Genomic DNA, 19844 nt, shown 5'->3' with positions numbered 1-19844 from the left:
TTTTCTTTGCGAACATTTGTTCATTGTTGACTTTAAACTCACTTATGATTGTGAGGGCGTGCTATTCCTGAATCTTCAGTTCGTCTGAAACCCCCTAATGTAGTGCATGGAGGGTCTAGAGTGGTAGCACGGCCAAATTCAACCCCATGTCATTCACTGTGTTGATCACAACGTGATCCTCATCTGACTCTATGTGAACTGATCCCTCTAGTAAGGGTATGACTCTGAGGTCTAGAGTCAATTCCATCTCTACCATTATGCCACTTCCCTGTATCAGGATCACTTGCACCCCACTCGCTTTCCCAACGCCCACTTGAATCCTATTAGCCTAGATCCGTAGCTCGTGCAGATCATTTTCGATGCTCCCCAATGTTTTCATATATTGTTTCTCAAACTACTACAACACTTCAGTCATTGTATCTCGAACCTTGTCACCGATCTCATCGAGATCGCCTTCTGTCAGCACCATTGGATGGAGACGTGTCTTCTTATCAAACTTATACTTCTTCCACTGTCCTCTGATTGATAACCATATGAAGGTCCATCTCCATGAGAATCTAGCAAATTGTTGACTCCTTTATCCTTACCGGATCCTTTGTAGACCGTAACAAGGTGAACCACGTTGCCTTGGGTAAATCTTCCTTGTGCAGGGAAAACTAACAATCCTCTGACAATCTCCAAGCTACTAAAACAATGGATAATAAAAGCCAAGATTAATGCACAACTTGATTTCTTCTTGGGCTTCTCAGAAGTTTGCGAGGAAATCCTTGCATAGATATTTCTCCCAATTATATTGGATGTGCTTCGTGCACTATGCTGCTAGTGATACTACTGGTGCCAAAAATTCGTCCACATTTCACTTCCACATAATTTTTCTCGCAAGAATCTAAGCAGTAAACTGCACTGCCTAGTCTTGAATATAGTGGATAGAATATTCACATGACTTCTTAACGAGTCCATGCTCTACTTTCATCTTTTCCACCAACTCTCTTTCCCCAGTTGTCCCTCGGAACTCCTTAGCAGGGTCTTTCCCTTTGTAGGGAAACTTTGTTATGTTATGGATTAACATGTCAGTGATTGGAATGGGCTCCCCAATCCATAGGTACCCATCATGCACAAGTGCGAGGAGTTGGCACACACATACCATGTTGATTGTTGATCTGTGAAAATATGGAATGCAGAGCATGTGTAGTAGCCCTACCTACTCAACACCTCTCACCCACTCATGGGCTTCAAATGCGTCACACCCATCTCTTCATAGTATATTTTTGTCATATATTTTCTGGTGACTAAATCTGGGAACCTCTCATGGTCCGTGAGGTCCCAATCCTCCATCTTCAATACCAAAATTTGTGCTAATGACATACCTTTGAATTCCACTTGTTTAGGCAGCAGGGGGGTTGAAACTGAGAATTTCCCAGAACTGGGGTCTTTGGTAACCTTGTTATTTCCCTTCTGCAGAGGGATATATTTGGGGAGCCGTGAGATAGGCTCAACCTCTTTGGCATCCAATTCCTCTATGCTCTTATACTCCTCCTCCTCCAAATCGACCACTTTCTCCGGATGTTTATCTTTTTTATCCTTTTAGCGCACCTTCAGATTCTTCCTCGGTGAAATTCTCACCAACATGGACTTCTTTTTTTTCTCCTTTGGGGCTAATTGCTTCTCTTTTGTGGTGGATTGCTTCTATTTTGCGGCAGATTTTTGTGGTCTTGGCAACCTCGACGTGGTAGTCATAGGGGTTGAGGCTTCCATAATCAAACTCTCAAGGCCCAACACGTCAAACACAACAACTTCTAAACTTATGGATTTTGCGGGATTTGTGGCAGTCATTTGCTGGAGAACAAGTATCTAGTCAATTTCAGGAAATGTTGCAAATACTAGATTGGAAATCAAATCCTCCCAAACCTTACGATTCATAAGTTTCAAACAACAAAGCACCTGACCAACTCTTAGAATACAAAGTGTTCTTTTCTAGACCAAAACGAGTAATTTATAGGAAGTTTTGAATTCAAATCTGACTGTTCCCCCCAGATTCTGATAATAAATGCATTGTTAGTGGCAGATCTCCAAATTTTTTCACCATAAATAGTGCCTACCCACTCCTCCTAATTGACTTTTGGCCATAAAATCATCAATAGGAACTTCAACGGCTACTTTTGGACCCACATGCCTGACACCATCCTCCATAACACAACTCATTCAGCGCAACTTCACTTGTTGCACCCCTGTCATCTGTCACACAACCTTTCTACCTCGTTCTTCACCAAATTGGGCAGCGTAGTTTATAGTCCCACAATCCCTTACAATTTCCCATATTACTAAGCCTGTCCTACTGTCATATAGTCATCGCATAGGAGCAAGATCCCTTATGTACAACTTCAGCCTACTTCTATTCACTTTTCCTTGGAATGGTTCTCCATTCAGCTTCGCGAGCTGAACTGTGCCCCCATCTGTGATCTCCTTAATAATGTATGGCCCCAACCAATGCATTTGAAACTTTCGTGGAAACTTCGTGAACTTGGTATCATATAACAACACCAAATCATCTACCTTGAATGTGCACAACTTAATATGTCGATCATGCCATGCCTTTTGGCATTCCTTTTTCACTTGTTGGTGGAATCCTACAAGGAAGAAATCTTCTTCTAAAAATATGATATGCGCGAACTAATCCTCCAACATCTCGCGATCTGCCATCTCAGCCAATGCTCCAATCCATAAAACTTGGCACAATATACTCCATCGGCATTACTACTTCGATTCCATAGACCAACTTGAACGACGTTTGTCCTGTCAACTTCTTGCAGGTCATCCTATAAGTCCATAACACAACAGGAATGTGCATGTCCGAGTCAGTCCTCTACGCATTTCATACGTTTGTTAATGCATGCTCCCAAATATTATTAAAAGTTTCCATCATTCCATTCGCCTATCGGGGATAGGGCATGCTCTTCTGATGATACACCTGAAATTATTTCAACATCCCGCTGATCGTTTCATTCAAGAAATGCATACCCCTATCAGTCATCAAAATCTTATGACAACCAAAACTTGTTAATATCTACTTAAATATAAACTTCATAGTTGTGGCTGTTGTAGAATCATTCACTGGGTGTGCTTCCACCCTTCTGGTTAAATGCTCTGTTGGAGTAATAATATATTGCATGCCCATATTCTTTCCTAGTGGTTGTATAGTACCTATAAAGTCAATGACCTATTTATCAAATACCTGCAATGAAACTTGAGGATCAGAAGTCAATTCATCCCTTCACGAAGGCTTCCCCATCTTTTGGCACACGTCGCACACTTTGCAGTGTGCCTTAGAATCCTTGTGTAATGTTTGCCACCATAGCCCAGCACACAAAATCCTTTATGCATTTGCCTTCCCTACATAGTGGCCTCCTGTCACTACTCCATGAGCTTCAGCTAGGATACAAGTGAATCCAAACTCCAAAACATACTTATGAAATACATCATCCAATCCCATCTTATATAAATGACCTACAATTACTAAAACATCTACAGCGTGAACTACCAACTCCTTTTGTTGAGTGGAATAACCTTCTAAAGTTTTTCCCATCGTTAAGAAATGAATAATATCAGAAAAATGATTGTCCACGATGTGTACCACAAAGAGCTGCGCGTTTGGCAGTCCTTCCTCCAAACTACTTGGTTCCTCACCTGTCTCAATCCGGGATAGATGGTCTGGGCCTGCATTCAACCTTCCAGGCTTCACAATCACCTCAAAGTCATACTCCTAGAACAATAGTAACCATCGTCAGATCTGCCCTCCCCCAGCATAGGCTTATTGACCAGGTACTTCAGTGCTGATTGAACTGTATACATTTTAAAATGTCCACCTAACAGATAATGTCTGAATTTTTTCAGTGCATAGACCATCGCCAGCCCTTCATGCTCTATAACAGAGTAGTTCTTCTCAGCTTTGGATAACTTCCTTCTCGTGAAAGCTATCGGATGCTCAATTTCTCCTTCACCTGCCTGTGTTAAGACATCTCCTAGCATGATACAAGATGCATCAACATGTACATGAAACTCCTTTTTCTAGTCGGGAAATACAAAAATAGGAGCTGTCACTATTTTCTCCTTCAATACATCTAAGCTACGCTGACAGTCTTCATCCCAACAAAATTATCGCATCCTTATTTAATAATTTTTCCATTAGTGTGGTTATCTGGGCATATGCCTTGATAAACTTCTTGTAGTACCCAGTGTGTCCCAACGTCGCGCATAGTTGTTTCACATTCCTAGGGGCTTCCAAATTCACAATTACAACGATCTTTGTGGGGTCCACCATCAATCCCTGCTTACATACAATGTGGCCAAGCAAAACCCCAAAAGGAACACAGAATATACATTTCTTTAACTTGAGTGTGATCTGATACCTTCGACATGTATCCAGCATGAGGCGCAGAATTGCAATATGGCACTTCACCAACCCAAACATGGTTCAATCATCAAAATATACTTCCAAGAATTTATGAATGAACTCTTTGAATGCCGTGATCGCTACCCGGGAAAAAATTATAGGTGTGTTCTTTAATCTAAATGGCCTAACTGTATATTAGAAGCAACCCCAGTCAGTCACGAAGGTTGTTTTGCTGCAATCCTTCAGCGCAATCTTTATTTGATGATATCCTGAAAACCCATCCGTAAATGAATATACCTCCTAGACACCAACATTCTTTAATACTTCATTAGTAAATGGTGATGGAAATGGATCATGCACACAAGCATCATTCAACTTCTACAGATCTACGCATATGTAGATCTTGCCTTTCTATTTCTTTTCTTGGACCACCATAGGGCTTACCCAATATGATTCTTCCACGGGCTGAATAATACCATATTCCAACATTTATGAAGTTCTAGGCACACCTTCTCCTTATGCTTTGGATTCAGTCGATAAGGTCGTAGCTTAATAGGCTTCACATATGGTTTCAATGTAATCTTCATAATGCCTAAATCTCCAAATATCCCTTTCAAATCAGAGAACTTCATGGGGAATAAGTCTCAGTACTCATGTAGCATGTCAGCTACCTTATCAACTCTATCTTTGTCCCTATAATCTCCTATCTTTGTGAACTTAGGTTCTTCTTCAGATCCAATGTTTACCTGTCAAGTCTTCAAAGGCTCTGATATATCCGAGTTCACCACCTTTGGTCCTTCGACTTCACATTGTCCTTCAGTCTCTGGAATGTTAATCTTCCGTGGATCATCCTCTTCTTCAGCAGTCATTATAGCATTCGAGCGCATGGCACAACTAGGTACTCCAATCTGGCTGAGCCCATTCTACCGGTTCCTTCGACGTTCTGAATATAGCTGCTTTTATTTCTTGCAACACTTCATCAATACTATCAAAGCCATCTTCAAAGTTGAAGGTTAATAGAAAAATCTCCCTTAAAATGTCCCATTCAGAAGCCCCATGGCAAAGCTCTATCTCCAAATACCAATTCACTGGGATCATATCTAGCATATGAAAGAATATATGTACCCATTCTGGTTGTGGTTCTATTCCCCAGGCCTTAGTCCATCATGGTAAGTGATCACGCAGATCATCCTTCACACTATATTTTTTGATCATTCTAGTATTAGCATAGCCAAACCTTAACTTCATCATTTTTCTGTATTTTGTCCATCCTACAAAGATTTCTTTGTGCATAACCCACCAATGAGTAGGCGTAGTGTGCAACGCCAATGCCAATGCCTTGAATAGATGTTCTTTCTGTACTTCTCTTTCAAATGCATCTAGAAACAATTCCACATCAGTCAAAACATCATAATGCGAAATATTTCTTACCTCAATCGAAACACACCTCCATGACTTGGTCATCATATTGTAGTGGAGCGTAGATACTTCATGCTACCAATTCTACCAGTGTTCAAGATCTTCATATGAATTTGAGGTGAAGGATCTATCCCATCCCACATAATTTGCCTATTGGCTGTAGGATTGATCCAATCCTCATCTCACATTGTTATCTTGTATATCTTATCTAGATCATCATCACTTTCTACATAGTCGTGTACAGGTTTAGCATAACGCACTCGTTCTATAGGGTCTAATGGCACTACAACCCTAAGTGACTTTTTCTCAAATGACATCTTCCGCTTCTTCAAGTTGATTACCCCATTCATATCAATGGCGTAGTCAATTCCTAGCAACACGGGGCATGGGTTACTATCATCCACTATCTCAATGACCTCAAAGTCATCCAGCGCACTCGCACCCTCAATGTCAACCATTACACAATATAAGCTCCTCATCAGAATAATCTTCTATTGATTTTCCATTCACAATTGAATAGGAGACCACTCCAATGCAAGTCTCCCAATCCTTTCCCATGTCTACTTAGGCAAGACATTCGCATCAGACCCCAGATCCAAAATCACCTAGTCCATTTCGTATTCACCTATCTGTGTAGTTATCCTCATTTCATGCCCCATTTGTGCCTTGTGCTTATCAATCTTCCTTAATGTGCATTGTTTAGTAGGAGTCTTTTCCTTATTGGCACACTTGTCTATTAAGTCTTCCAATCCTTCCCCCTCAATCCTACCCACGCCCTCAACCTAGTACAGTGCTATTCCTCGTCCTCGGTCTTGGAATCCTCTGTGTGCTGCTCCTGCGCCTTGATCCTGAGGCCAGTTCTCTACCTGCATATTATAGGTAGGGGCCTTGTCGAACATCAACTCGTAACTCATACAATTGCATTCATCATGTCCTACATACTTTAAAAAATTGCAAAATAACTGTTGTGGGGTCTGTACAAATTTCTGCAATAGATGGCAGTTATCATTAGCATGATGTCTTGTAACCTAACAAATAGTGCACCACAGCACAGCTCCTGTGCTCATACCAACATTATTCTCAACCTTTAGGGGTACACAACCTCCCCTTATAATACAATTCTCAAAGACTGGGCAATGATCCTTATCATGTCCATGACTCTTACATTTTAGACACGAGATCTCACCGCACACCTCCAGTTGAGATTCCCTTCCTTTCTTCAAGCTTTGTAACTCTAAGTGCATATTTTCCAGCTAGGAATGAATTTGTTGTACCCCAAGGTACATATCCTAAATAGGTGATTCATCCAGCCTCATCGCAATCTCCAAGGCTCCCACTTGTGTCGTTATGTTATGTTGTGACACAGGTATTCTTAAATGTGGTAGGTGTTATCCCCCACAATGTCCTAGGCTAAGAGGAGATCGATGGTGGTAACCATAGACCAAGCATTTAGTTTGGTAGCTATCCATACCAAACTAGAGAGGGCTCTCTCTATGAAATTACAGTCAAGAGATGACTCAAATGTAAAGGATTTTATGCTAGATAGCTAGGCTCAGATGGATTTTGGAAAATTTAGGGTTTTGATGTTGGATAAGGGAGCAAAACCAGGTAGCTAGGTCAGAGGATCAAATGGTTACAGTAATAAAGATATGAAGGAGCAACGTAGCAATACTTTTGTGATGGATCTTAGAGTTTTTCGGTGTAGTATGATGTTCAGAAGAAGCTAATGGTCATAATGAGCATGACACATGAATTCATTAAGCAAGGAAGTAAGACATAATGATTTTTCCATCAAAAGAGAGCTTTATGCAAAGGATTCTATTTATAAACTGTAAGGAAAACCACTCAAGAATTGATAAATGGAAAGAGAAGATGAATATATTTCATATAAAGTGATAACAGAGGAAAAAAACATCACAAACTTAATGCACATGAATTCCTAGATAATAGTTGCAAACTATATCTTTTGATTTCCAGAAAATGTCCAAGTACAAGCTACAATAATTCTCTCCTCTCAAGTCCAACCCATTCTATGACTGAGAAACTGATACATAAATACCAAAACAACATCTTCCCGCTCTCAGGGGTCGAATCCATGACTATAGGAACTACTCCATGAGCTGTTTTAACCAAACCCTATTGTCTAGGGAAGTTAAAAACAACTTATTCAATTAACTTTGATCCCAACCACTCTCATAAATGAGGCCAAATTTACATCAAAACCACTTACAAAGATTTATAACCCACTATTACATCATATTTACACTAGGATTACTCAATTACATCATTTACATAAGTGAAAAAGTTAAACTAGGTCGAACTACTAAAGAAACTAGCCTCTTGGAAAAAGCACAGTGGGGGATGCAGAAAGTGTAGCGTGGACTTGCAGGCCATTATTGGAGGCCTTCTTGAACTCCAAATTGAGCTCATGATAGATCATGGGAAAGATATTTATGTCTGATACACAATGGAGTCCTCATGAACTAAAAAATACCAAGTATAACCCCTAAGAAATCAATTCTCCCAAGATTGGTCAAAAAGCATCGCTTGGCCTCCAAAAACATGGCAGAAAGGTGTTTTTTAGATGGTTTTTGGACATTTTATCCTTGTAAAAACTGATGAATGAGGCATCCAAGTATCCAAAGATGATGTAGAAGTCAAATTATATATAATCATGTAAATTTGTTTCCCATTGGAACTCTCCAGAAAAAGCGTAGCATGGCCCACGCTACACTTTTTGCTGGTTGATTGTGCCAAAGCTTGCAAAAATTCTCAAAAAACAAAATTTCTTCCAAAATTCTTCAAAATTGATATGTAATGCCACTAAGTGATATTATATGTTATAAGGGATGCATTAGCAAGAAAATCTAATTTTTATTTCCCTCTTTGTTTGATTAGTGTTACATTTAGCCTTGCTTTCATCTGCTTGACTTTGACCTCCAAAATCAGGTTTCTTGCGTAATAATGGGCAGCCATGTGTTTCTGAACTTTGAAGCCTCTTGTCCATGTTGGCCTTCTTGAGAAGATTCTCTAAATGATCATTGATTTTTCCCAGCCAATATTTTTTGTCTTCATTGATTTCCCTGTCAATAGGCCCATTCACCATGACCTGCTTCCTTTGTTGTTGAAGTGCCTTCTCAAGGCCTTTTGTCTTTGGTTTTTTTTTCTACTTGCCCTTGATGTTCCATTACGTCCTCTACCTCTAGCATTGACTTAACCTTAGTATCCTTTTGCAATTTCATGGTATGTTTCTCTTGAAGCATTCTGTCAACCTTCAGCTGCTTGTTTTCCTACTGCAAGTATGCTATCAAAGCATTTGCCTCTGTCAATTCGTCCTACAACTTTTTGAGTTCATTCTCCTTGTTCACCATAGGCTACTCAAATGTCTTAGGGTCCTCATTGACCTTTAAAGTAGTCTCATCATGCAAATGTGATCCCTGTTGTGCTGATGTAGAAGGCTTGGCCCCTTCCACAACCTGTGGAGCAAACACAATCCTATTTCCTCTCTGATAAGTTTTAACCAACTTTATCCTCGCCATTCTTCTTTTTAATTGCATACCTACTTGATGAGCCAATTTTTGTTTGAGTAGGGGGTATTGAGGATGAAGTAGGTCTAGTAGGCTAGTTGGAAGAAGGCAAAAATACCTCTTCTCCAATGAATGTCTCCTAGGCAATGTTTAGCTTCTTAAGATGATGAAGGACGATAATCTTGATGAGGGAGTGATGAAAGTGGCTATTTTTTTGTAGCTCATTATTCCTATGCTGCACTTTGTATGTCATCTTTTCTATGCTCCTGTAAAGACAGTAGGGTATGTTGAGCAGTTTTACCCTAGTCAAATACATAAGAAGCCTTATGTGATAGCCATAGAGTCTAGAGAATCTCCCTTCACAAGTGAAATATTTCATTATGATCTTCATCAATGGTCCTCAATGTCCTTGGCCCAAAAAATGGTGGGGAAGTTATTGATGATGAGTGAGATCTTCATTTAGTCATGAACTGAATGAGAGAAATAGATAATGATGGCCTTTTATAGCTTGTGGAGCCGGTTTCTTTTCATAGTAATAGGGTGGCCCACAATATTTGTTTCTCACCTTTACTTTGGAAATCATATACATTTGAAACCTTTGAATACAACTTGAGATTATTTAAAACTTATTACAAAATATTCTTTTGAAATGAAACCTTTTTGAACCATTTTTGTATCACTATTCCTTTACATGCCAATTTATTAATGGAATGAGAAATTCAAGGACTAGGACCCTAGTGACCTAATAGATGATAGTGAGATGGATGAAGACCATAATAATGAAACTGATATGATCATAAAGCTTTTTAGAGATGGGACATCCAAATGTATAATGACAGTGACCAAAACATGGCAATCTGTAAAGGAATAATTGACAACCTAGACTTACTAACTAGTGACCAAAGTTTTTGAATGGAAGACCTAGTGAAATGATAAAAACTTGACCTTAAACCCTAATGGACATTCTAAAAGAGAACATTTGATCACTAGTGGTAGGAAAAACTAAATGACACTAAAATTGGTTCCAGCTGGGGATGGTATCTCTATAGGAGGTGTCAATAACACCATAGACCTAGTAGCCTTATTCATTGGGCATGGTGTCAAAATGAAAAGACTAACTTCAAACTGAAAATTGACTGACTTACTGAATTTTAAAAACAATAAACAAAACAAATAGAAACTTTAAACCAACAACTGATCAAAGAATCCTTATGGCCTTCTCTTTGGGCTTCAAACTCCTATGATAGCCACTTTACACTTTGACATGAAAAGTAAACTAGTATATACAATTATAATGAAAATTTCTAGAAATTTATTCAAGTATGGTAGTGCTTGAGAAGCCTACAATTGATTGCTGCTCCAAAATAACTTTGTCCATTCTTTTCTTCCAACAGATAAACATTCTTCCCCCTGAAGGCTGAGATTATGTACGGTCCCTGCCATAGGTTTTCAAACTTGTTGTATTTGACCTTCTCTTTGTTCGGTACATCCCAACGAAGAACCACATAGCCCATGTTGAAGTTATCTTATTTAATCTTGTGCCCATAAATATTTTTAATCCTTTCTTGAAGCTTAGAATTATTTTGAAATACTTCTTCCCTAGTTTGTTGTAAATGGATCATTTGACTTATCCTCTGCTGCACATCATCTGGTTCGCTTCCCACTTCCTATAGAATTTTCATGACTGTAATGGAAAGGGATGAAGGAAAAATAGTATCATCCCCATACACCAACTGGAAAGGAGACATGCCTATGGATTTCTTAGCACTGACTCTGTCCACCCATAAAGCATTAATGAGCTTTTTGTGCCAGTTCTTTTTATTGACCTCTAGAACTTTCTTAATTATGTTGATCAAAGATTTATTAGAGGATTCAACTAGCCCATTCCCTTGTGCTTAATAAGTGGTAGAATGCCCCAACGTGATATGGTAATTCTCCCAAAACTCCATCATATTCTTGGACTTACAAGCAGTAGTATTTTCGGTGATTATTTTCTATGGGTAGCCAAATCTAGAAAAGATATTAGTTTCAATAAACTGAATGACAACAGAATCAATAGCTTTCCTAGTTGGGTTGCTTCAATCCATTTTTTAAAGTAGTGTGTGGCTACCAGGATCCACTTGTGTTGTGTGGACGATGAAGGATGGATTTCCCCAACAAAATAAAAACCCCACTGTTGGAATGGAGCTGAAACTAAAATTAGTTGCAAAGGAAATGGAAAAAGTTTTCATTTCCCTTGAAAAATCTGGTACTCATGGCAGCTCATTACTATTTTGTACACATCAGCAAAAAGAGTAGACCAATAAAACCTAGCCCTCAAAATTTTGTAAGATATAGTTTTCCAAAAGAGATGGCCACCACAATCTCCTTTGTGAAAATCAGTCATCACATCCTTTGCTTAATTTTCAACAAGACAGTTCAGCAATACACCACCCAGATCTTTCCAAAACAAAACTCCATCAAGAATGCAATATTTTGAAGCTTTCAGTTTTAATGATCTACTTTTACTTTTGGGCACTTCCGGCAAAGCATTTAAATGCTGCAATACATAAACTATGTCGGAGTACCATGGAGATAAGCTGAACATGTCTGACACCTGTACCTCTGAATATTCTTCTTCTTCTTCGGAGATGGAAACAATCAGATTAATATCTAATGTATGAAAATTAGATTCGGTCATGAGTTTGGCCAAACCTTGTCTCTTAATGAGATTTGTTGGTTTTATTTCCATATCGTATTCTAACATTGCTGCTATCCATTTTCCCCTATGATCCTATGGATTAGTCTATATAATGAATTCCTTTACTACTATTGTTGGAACATAAGCTATAGTGTGAGAATGAAAAATATATACTCAAAGTCTTTAAGCGCTTTCACCAAAGTCAAAGCCTACTTCTCAATAATGTTGTATCTTAGTGCTACATCCCCTATTGTTTGACTGGAAAATGCTATGGGCTGTTCATTTTTCTGAACCTTGTTACACTAAAAAATGTCACCATGGCTATTGACAGTTAGTATGGCTCTATCAACAGTCATGCTATCCTCCTAGGCAAGTCTTATGCCTCTGCTCTCCATGTCAAACTCCAAAAAAGAGAGAAAGTCTTTGTAAATGTGTTTATCTCTGGGTACGCAGATTCTCTCGGCCTTACCTGCGTATACGCACCTAATGTTCACAAAAACTGCGTGCTTGTACGCTCTGTATGTAAAGGGGCAGGTGCGTACCCCTGTAAAGGTCAAAAGGCGCAAGTTTTACTCCAAAAAAGTTACTTGTGGTCATTTCTAGAGGCTTCTAGAAGTATGTTTGACGTGTATGAAGCGCCTCCAGATGGTTCATGTACCCCTACCAAAGAGGAACTTATCCCATCAATAAGGGAGCTATCCCATCCAAAGAGGGGATTATCCCATTGATGGTGGACCTGATTAACTTCCTCTTGAGCACTATAAATACAGGCATTGGGCCAGAAGGAGGGGAGGTTGAAAGCTAAACATTTCTAAGGGTAGATGTTGCTGGAATAGGGACTCCCATTTAGAAGCTTGTGAGGAGAGATTGCCATCTTTGCTTGTTCTATTTGGAAGTGGGTGAGCTTTGTCAAAGTAAAGGAGAACTCTTGATGGACCCTGGGAGGGACTTGCACAACACCAAGGCTCAGGTTGTAATTGTTCCTTTTGTTTCCTATTAATGCAAATGAGTCCATTATTCTCAATAACTTGTTATTTATGAGTTGTTTCATGTACTCCTTGGTCTATGTGTTAAATATGTTTTATTTTATGAGATTATCAAGTGCTATTTAATCGTTTGATTGTTAGTGAATGCAGGTTTCAAAGTGAAGGAGGAGCTCATCCGGATCAGCGAGGCTGGACTGCTACAATGGCGTTGGACTACAGGTAGGATCTAAACACTTGATTTCTCGTATAGTAAATGCATGTTTAGAGAAGGATTGCTCTTGTTTGTCTTGTTTGTCACTAGAGAGTCTTAGGCTCCTAGGGAGGTTGGTTGTGTCCGCACTATTGACTCTTTCCGCCTGACAAAATGGCGACTCCACTTGGGACTCCATTGATGAGAAAGTTTTTTCCTTTGTATGCAACTTTGATCTGAGAAAAGTCATTTATTTTCTGGTTTTTGGCTCTATGACTTTGTATTTGGGTGGGTTAGATTAGGGTCAGATTGAATTTAGTTTTTCTTGGTTTTTTCAGTAGTACGCACCCTCTAAGTATTGCACAGTGCGTACCTGTACGCACTGTTGCTGTGTGCACAGAGCGGGCCCGCACCTGTCTTAACAGGTTGCCTGCGTACCCTGCTAAAAATTAAGAAATTTCCATTTTTCACATTTTTCCTCTTAGATTTTGCTTTTTCTTAGTTTTTACTGCCCAGATCCATTAGTCTCTTGTCAAAGATCTTCACCTGAACTTGTTTCGATAGCATTGAGTGTTTTAGTGGATTTCATAGAAGTTTAAGCCCTAGGGTTTGATTTTTGAGTAGGTCTTGTAGTGACTTTGGCAGTAGAAGTTGTCAAGCCTTAGATCTCTCTGGTTTTGTCAGCCTTCTTAGAAGTCGGACCTGTCATAAAGTCTACCTGTGAGAGCAAATTACCTTTGAGTTGTCTCTTTGGCAAATTTCGAAGTGCTTGTTGATTAAGTATTGAATTCCATTTTACAAAAAGAACAAAAAGATTTGAGTTTTAATTTGACTGGTCTTTTGATTCTGCATTAGCTGGTCCTTGGCTTGATTGTGGTCAAGTAAAACAACCTAGAATCATCTTTGTAGGCTTTTGCCTCGTTAGGATTGCTTAGAGTAAATTTCTTTTTGATTTGCTTGTGAGTCAATTTTTCATAGATTTTATAGTTTTTGAGATTGATTTTCGTTAAAATAGATTTGTATGCTTTATTAAATAAGAGAAAATACAAAAACATCTCCTTTGAAAAGTTTTGTTTCAAGTAGCTTTGAGGTATTTTGAAAGAGAAAGAAATTTTCGTGCACGTAAGGATTGGTCATGTTTGTATGCTTGGAAAGATAAAGAGAATTGTTTCTTTGATTGTCTTTACTAAGAAAGTTGTTTTCTATAAGATTTGCATTTTTCAACTCTCTTAGTTAGGAGTTTCATTGAAAGAGAAAAGTAGCGTAAATCATCTTAGGTGCATCTTTGTAGTGGTTTGAGTCGAGTCTACACACCATTGGTTTCATTTCCGCTACCTTTTGTCTTTAAGAAAAAACCATAAAATTAATGCTTAAAGTAAAATCCACTTAGTAACTTTTATTTACTAGGGCTCTGAAACACCAATTTAGATCAGGCTAGTGTCTTGGAGTAGGAGAGTAATTAACTCTCCAAGACAACAAAACCAAACAAGTAGCTTATCTTGTGATAGAAAAAATCCAATTGTCTCATTTGTACTCTGGGAAAGCTCCTCTTAAAGGAGAAGCACGAGCTCGTGTCCGAACCAGTGAGGGGATCAATCCTCCCTCGTTGGGAACGACGCCAGACACGCACGTATTACAAACGGTAAATCTAGGATTAACCATTGTCGAGGAGCCAGGGGTCACTTGTCGGTAAACCTTGGATTATTGTCAAGGAACCGGAAAGGGGATTGAGCTTGATACTCTGCCCTTGCGTGCTGTCGGAGTGTAGACTGTTCCCCCAGGTGCATTTGTTGCGGTTGGTAACCTTAGTGACCATTATCTTTAGGATTCTACCGAGGTGACGGTGGAGGGAAGATCCCACTGTACTTGGAGCAGACGTCGGCTAGACTCACTTGGATTTTCCGGGGGGTTCACTTCACTCGAGACGGTTAAAGTGGAGGAAATTGTGCCGGTCTATTCATTAAGCAGGTTGCCGGGGTAACTGTTCCGCCCGCCACTTCTGTACTGAATCCGGCGATGTTGGGTTTCATCTCCAACTATCATTTTCAGTCTGGAAGGCTACTGTTTGTGCTTGGTTTGACGCCCTAGATTCTTTAGGCGTGTGATTCAAATTTGTTTGGTTCTTTAGTGACTTTAGGTGGTTTGATTTGAGATTTTACTTTGTTTTCGTGTGTAGTAGTTAAAAGTTTTCAGCTGTGGCGGAACTACCGAGACAGTCCCATAGACTTCGGGGCAAGTCACCTGAGATTGTTACCGGAACAGATTTGTTGAGGAAACTCCATAGATCACGGGGTGGATCTCCTGAAGACGTCCCGGGTCAGTACGAAGGATTGAAGGTCCTTGTAACTTCTCCTAGTGGCAGTAGAGTAGGTTCACCTGAAGAAGGAGAATCTTCCTTGGTGGTCCATCCAGATTACCAAAGTCTAGAGACAGGTTATAATCCCGAAGCTGTTACAGTTTCTGAGCTTGTTGGTAGTTTTTCGTCTACTAGTGATATAGGCGAAGAACCTGAAATATCTGAACCTGTTACTCCGACTTCTAGTGTTCCAGATTCACCAAGAGTAGAACGAGTTATCACCGAAAATCTTCCTACTGGTTTGATTGCTATTGAAGAACTTGCTCCAGCGGAAGAAATAGGCGTCTCTAACCTTGAAGATCAACTTACTATTGAGCTTAGGGAGCGTGAATCTATCTTTTACAGTCCTCCTAGAAGTACTACTTGGTACCTTTCGTTAACCAATTATTTAGAAAACTCAGGGATAGGTTTTTCTACACCTCGTACTCCTTTTCCACCCGGAGGTATTTATACTCCTGTAAATATGTCTGGTCAGTCGTCCATGTTTACTCAAACTCCTGAATATTTCTTACACGGTGGTCCTTCTGTTCCCACTGGGTATCAGTCACTTTCTGGTATCTTTGCGGGGGCATCTCCTCAACCCGTCGATCAAGGGTTATTAGCTGGAAACAATGGGAATAAACCATTGGGTGTAGGAGACATTTACATGATGTCAGGTTCAGTTCCCGTTTCTCAACCTCAAGGTGGTCAATTACCGCCTGGGGGGCAGCCCCAATTAACCCCTGGGGGGCAACCTCAGGGTACACAAATTGTGTCTGGGGGGCAGCCTCAAGGGCAGTATGTACCTATGGTGCAATACATGCCTCAAGGTCAACCCCAGCCTCAATATGTACCCCAAGGTCAACCTCAGTATCAATATTTACCTCAAGGATATCAACCGCAAGGGTATCAACCTCAAGGGTATCAACCTCAAGGTCAAGGTCAACCCCAGTATCAGTATTTACCCCAAGGTTATCAACCTCAAGGTCAATACTCGAGTCAAGGTTATCAACCACCTCAAGGTCAGTCATATGTTCAAGGTATGGGAACTGTACCTTTCAATTATCAATCCTATCCTCAATCCGGTTATGGATCTCAGTATCCTCAACCTGTTACGGGTCAATACCCCGGAATGATAGTGTGGGATCCATCACAGGGTCAACAAGTGTTGCAGCCAAGTATACAGTTGGTACCTCAAGCTGGACAACCCGTAGTTTCTGGTCCACCCCAGCAACCGCAACCTGTCCAGTCAAATGTTCAAACTTCTGTAACTTCGGTAGTTACTCAGCCGCCAATTGCACCTAGTACTCCGTCTCAAACGGCTGCTGCAACTACCACAACATCTACCGCACTTACTTCTGGAGTATCGACAGCTCCGGTTTCTACTGTCTCTGCAACCACTCCTCAGACATCTTTACCGTTGTCTGGATCTATGATTCAAACCACGGTCCAGATGCCTATAGGTCAGCCTGGTATAAGTATGGTTGTCACTACTCAACCTCAATTTTTTCATCAACCGTACCAGGGACAGAACCAATATGGGCAAGCTGTCCAGCAGCCAGTTTACCAGTATCAACCGTATCCTGGGTACACTTATCAACAACCTCAGCAACCCCAGTACGGTCCGGTTAATCCTGGTTTTCCAGGAGGATATAATATCCCTAATACGACTCCTGTTCCTAGTTATCCTGGATATCCTCCTCCTGGGACTGGTCTTGTGACCCAGAGTTTTAGAGATCCTAACCGGCAATTACCGTTTATCGCAACTTTGGATTTACCAGACTTGACACGCCTAACGAATGATCCAATTCAATATCTTCCGTTCTGGCCGCCAATGCCAAATAAGTTGCCCAGTGATATACCCAAGTTCGAAGGTAAGTCTGGAGAGGATCCGTCCAATCATGTGATGACTTACCACCTCTGGTGTGCTTCAAATTCTATCTCGGATGATTTTATCCGCTTACGTCTTTTCCAGCGTACACTCATCGGTCTCGTGGCCAAGTGGTACATTGAGTTGCCACGGGTCTCTTTTTACAATTTTAGCCAGTTAGCTACCTCGTTCTTAACTCACTTTCAGTTGCCGGTCAGATATGATAACGGCACGGAGTTATTAACTTCACTAAAACAATCGACGTCCACGTATATTTCTGATCACATTCATGAGTGGAGACGTCGAAGGAGGTTAGTGAAAGTTTTTATTCCGGACCAAATCTTAGCTGAATGGTTTGTTAAATCATTATTACCAAAGATTACTGAAGATGTAGCTAAGGCCGGAGTAGTTACTGAGGAGCAAGTCATTTCTCAGGCGCAGTACCTTGACTTAGTTTATACTCAGTCAGGTACGTTACACGAGAAGATCCCATATCTTCCAAAATCGAATCAAATCATTGCTGCTCCTTCGGGATCTCATGCTGCTGATGGTATGATTGGTACGGTGAACACAAAGAGCAAGAAGAAGTCTTCCAAGAATTCTACTACTCCTATCATCACTTTGCCTGATTCCCCCACAGGAGAGTCTTCTCCTGAACTTTCCGCCGATATTCACGCTGTAGAGTCATCTACGACTAAATTAAAAAACGGTGGAAAGAAGAAAGGAAAGAAGAAGGCTAAAGCAGACAAGGCTCCGAAGGAGAAAACAGAAAAGTTGGAAACCAATGACGAAAAGCGCAAACCTCGATATCCTTGTCTTATTTGTGAAGAGGATCATTTTACAAGAGATTGCCCTCATCGGGCCGAGGTTGTCAAAATAGTCAAAGGTTCTCCCACTCCTCCTGTGTTAAAATATCCATTTCCAAAGCAGGAGAGTAAGATGATAGGTTCTTCCTCGACTGCCAGTGAAGAACCCATTTTGATGATGTCTCATGTGAGGATTGCGACTCGGTCGCAAGATTATGGTAGTAAGAGTCATGTTGATGGTAAGGAAGCAGAATCTTCTCATTCTAATCCATCAACCTCAGCTCCTGGTTCCGATCCACTACAGATCGAAAAACCTAACCCAGACTTAGTAATCAAACCGCCTGCCAAGGGTGTACTTCGAAGGTCTGCTTTCAATCCACATGCGAGAGCGGCCCAGAATTACAACATTGTTGAGGACTTAGCTGTTTCACCCTCAGCAATGTCGGCTTTAGAAGTGCTGCAATCATGCCCAGAACAACGAAAATTACTTTTGTCGGCTATCAGAGCTGTTGATGTTCAGGACCCGAATCTGATAATCTTCGATCTAGAAAATAGTACACCGCGCCTTCCCCATCAAATGGCTTTCCAGATTCCAGTGATAGTCAAAAACAGGCCTATTCATCGGACTGTAATTGATGAGGGAGCTTCCACGTGTATTATGTCGATTCAGTGTTGGAGATCGCTTGGTTCTCCTGCGCTGAACCAATCCCCGACCATCCTTAAGGCCTTTTATGGCCGTGGGTTCCATCCGTTTGGTATTCTACAGGAATTGCCTATAGGGGTAGAAGGTAAAACCATTAGTCTGGATGTGGAGGTGGTTGATGCCCCTCTAGACTACAACCTTCTTTTGGGTCGAAGTTGGTCATATGCTATGACAACGGTCGTTTCATCGGTCTTTAGAGTAATAAAGTTTCCACATAACGGTAAGATCGTGACAATTGATCAGTTGACTTACTTTTCATCCGACCCAGCCTCTTCAGAGAGTATCCGGCATGTCGGTAAGACGACAATCCCTTATGGGGACGTTGGTGTAGGTTTAGTTAAAGATTTCGGTTTACTGGGAACTTTTCCTTTCCCTCCAATCAATGCAGACCCTTCATTTGCGTCAATTCATATGATTACATCAGACACCATTATTTACGACGATCCTTGGATTGTCCCATCTGACTCTGAGATAGACTCATTCGATGATGCTATGCCTTTGAGTCCATATGAAATTGCTTATGAAGCCGTCATGTCTTTTACCGACTCGCGTTCAACCCAAATCGACCAAATGAATGTGGTCAGTGAAGAATCACTTTTCACATCAACCTCAGAACGGATAGCATTTCCCGAAGTCGTGTCATCTGACGAGAAACTTCGCGAAATCCTAAGTGTAGATGATCTACCATGGGAAGATCTTCATCATAGATCTTCGTTTTTACCTGAGGATGATGCTTTTGAAAATGATTTTTCATCTATTTTTACCACTGAATATGTCAAAGACGCTCAGAATCCAACAAAACATTCTGATTCAGAGTTGAATTTAGGGAATATTTCTCGCACTATTCCCATTGACATTTCAGTGAAGCCCGGAATTGAGGAAAACATTCATATAGGTGCCTCATGTACAGAAGATGAAATCCAAACTTACAAGGCCCT

This window comes from Pinus tabuliformis, chromosome 8 (assembly GCF_031772625.1).
Source record: "Pinus tabuliformis cultivar Carrire ecotype Pingquan chromosome 8, CPIR1, whole genome shotgun sequence".
Classification (NCBI taxonomy): Eukaryota; Viridiplantae; Streptophyta; class Pinopsida; order Pinales; family Pinaceae; genus Pinus; species Pinus tabuliformis.
The sequence above is the reverse complement of the archived record's forward strand: the minus strand, read 5'-3'. Positions refer to the sequence as shown.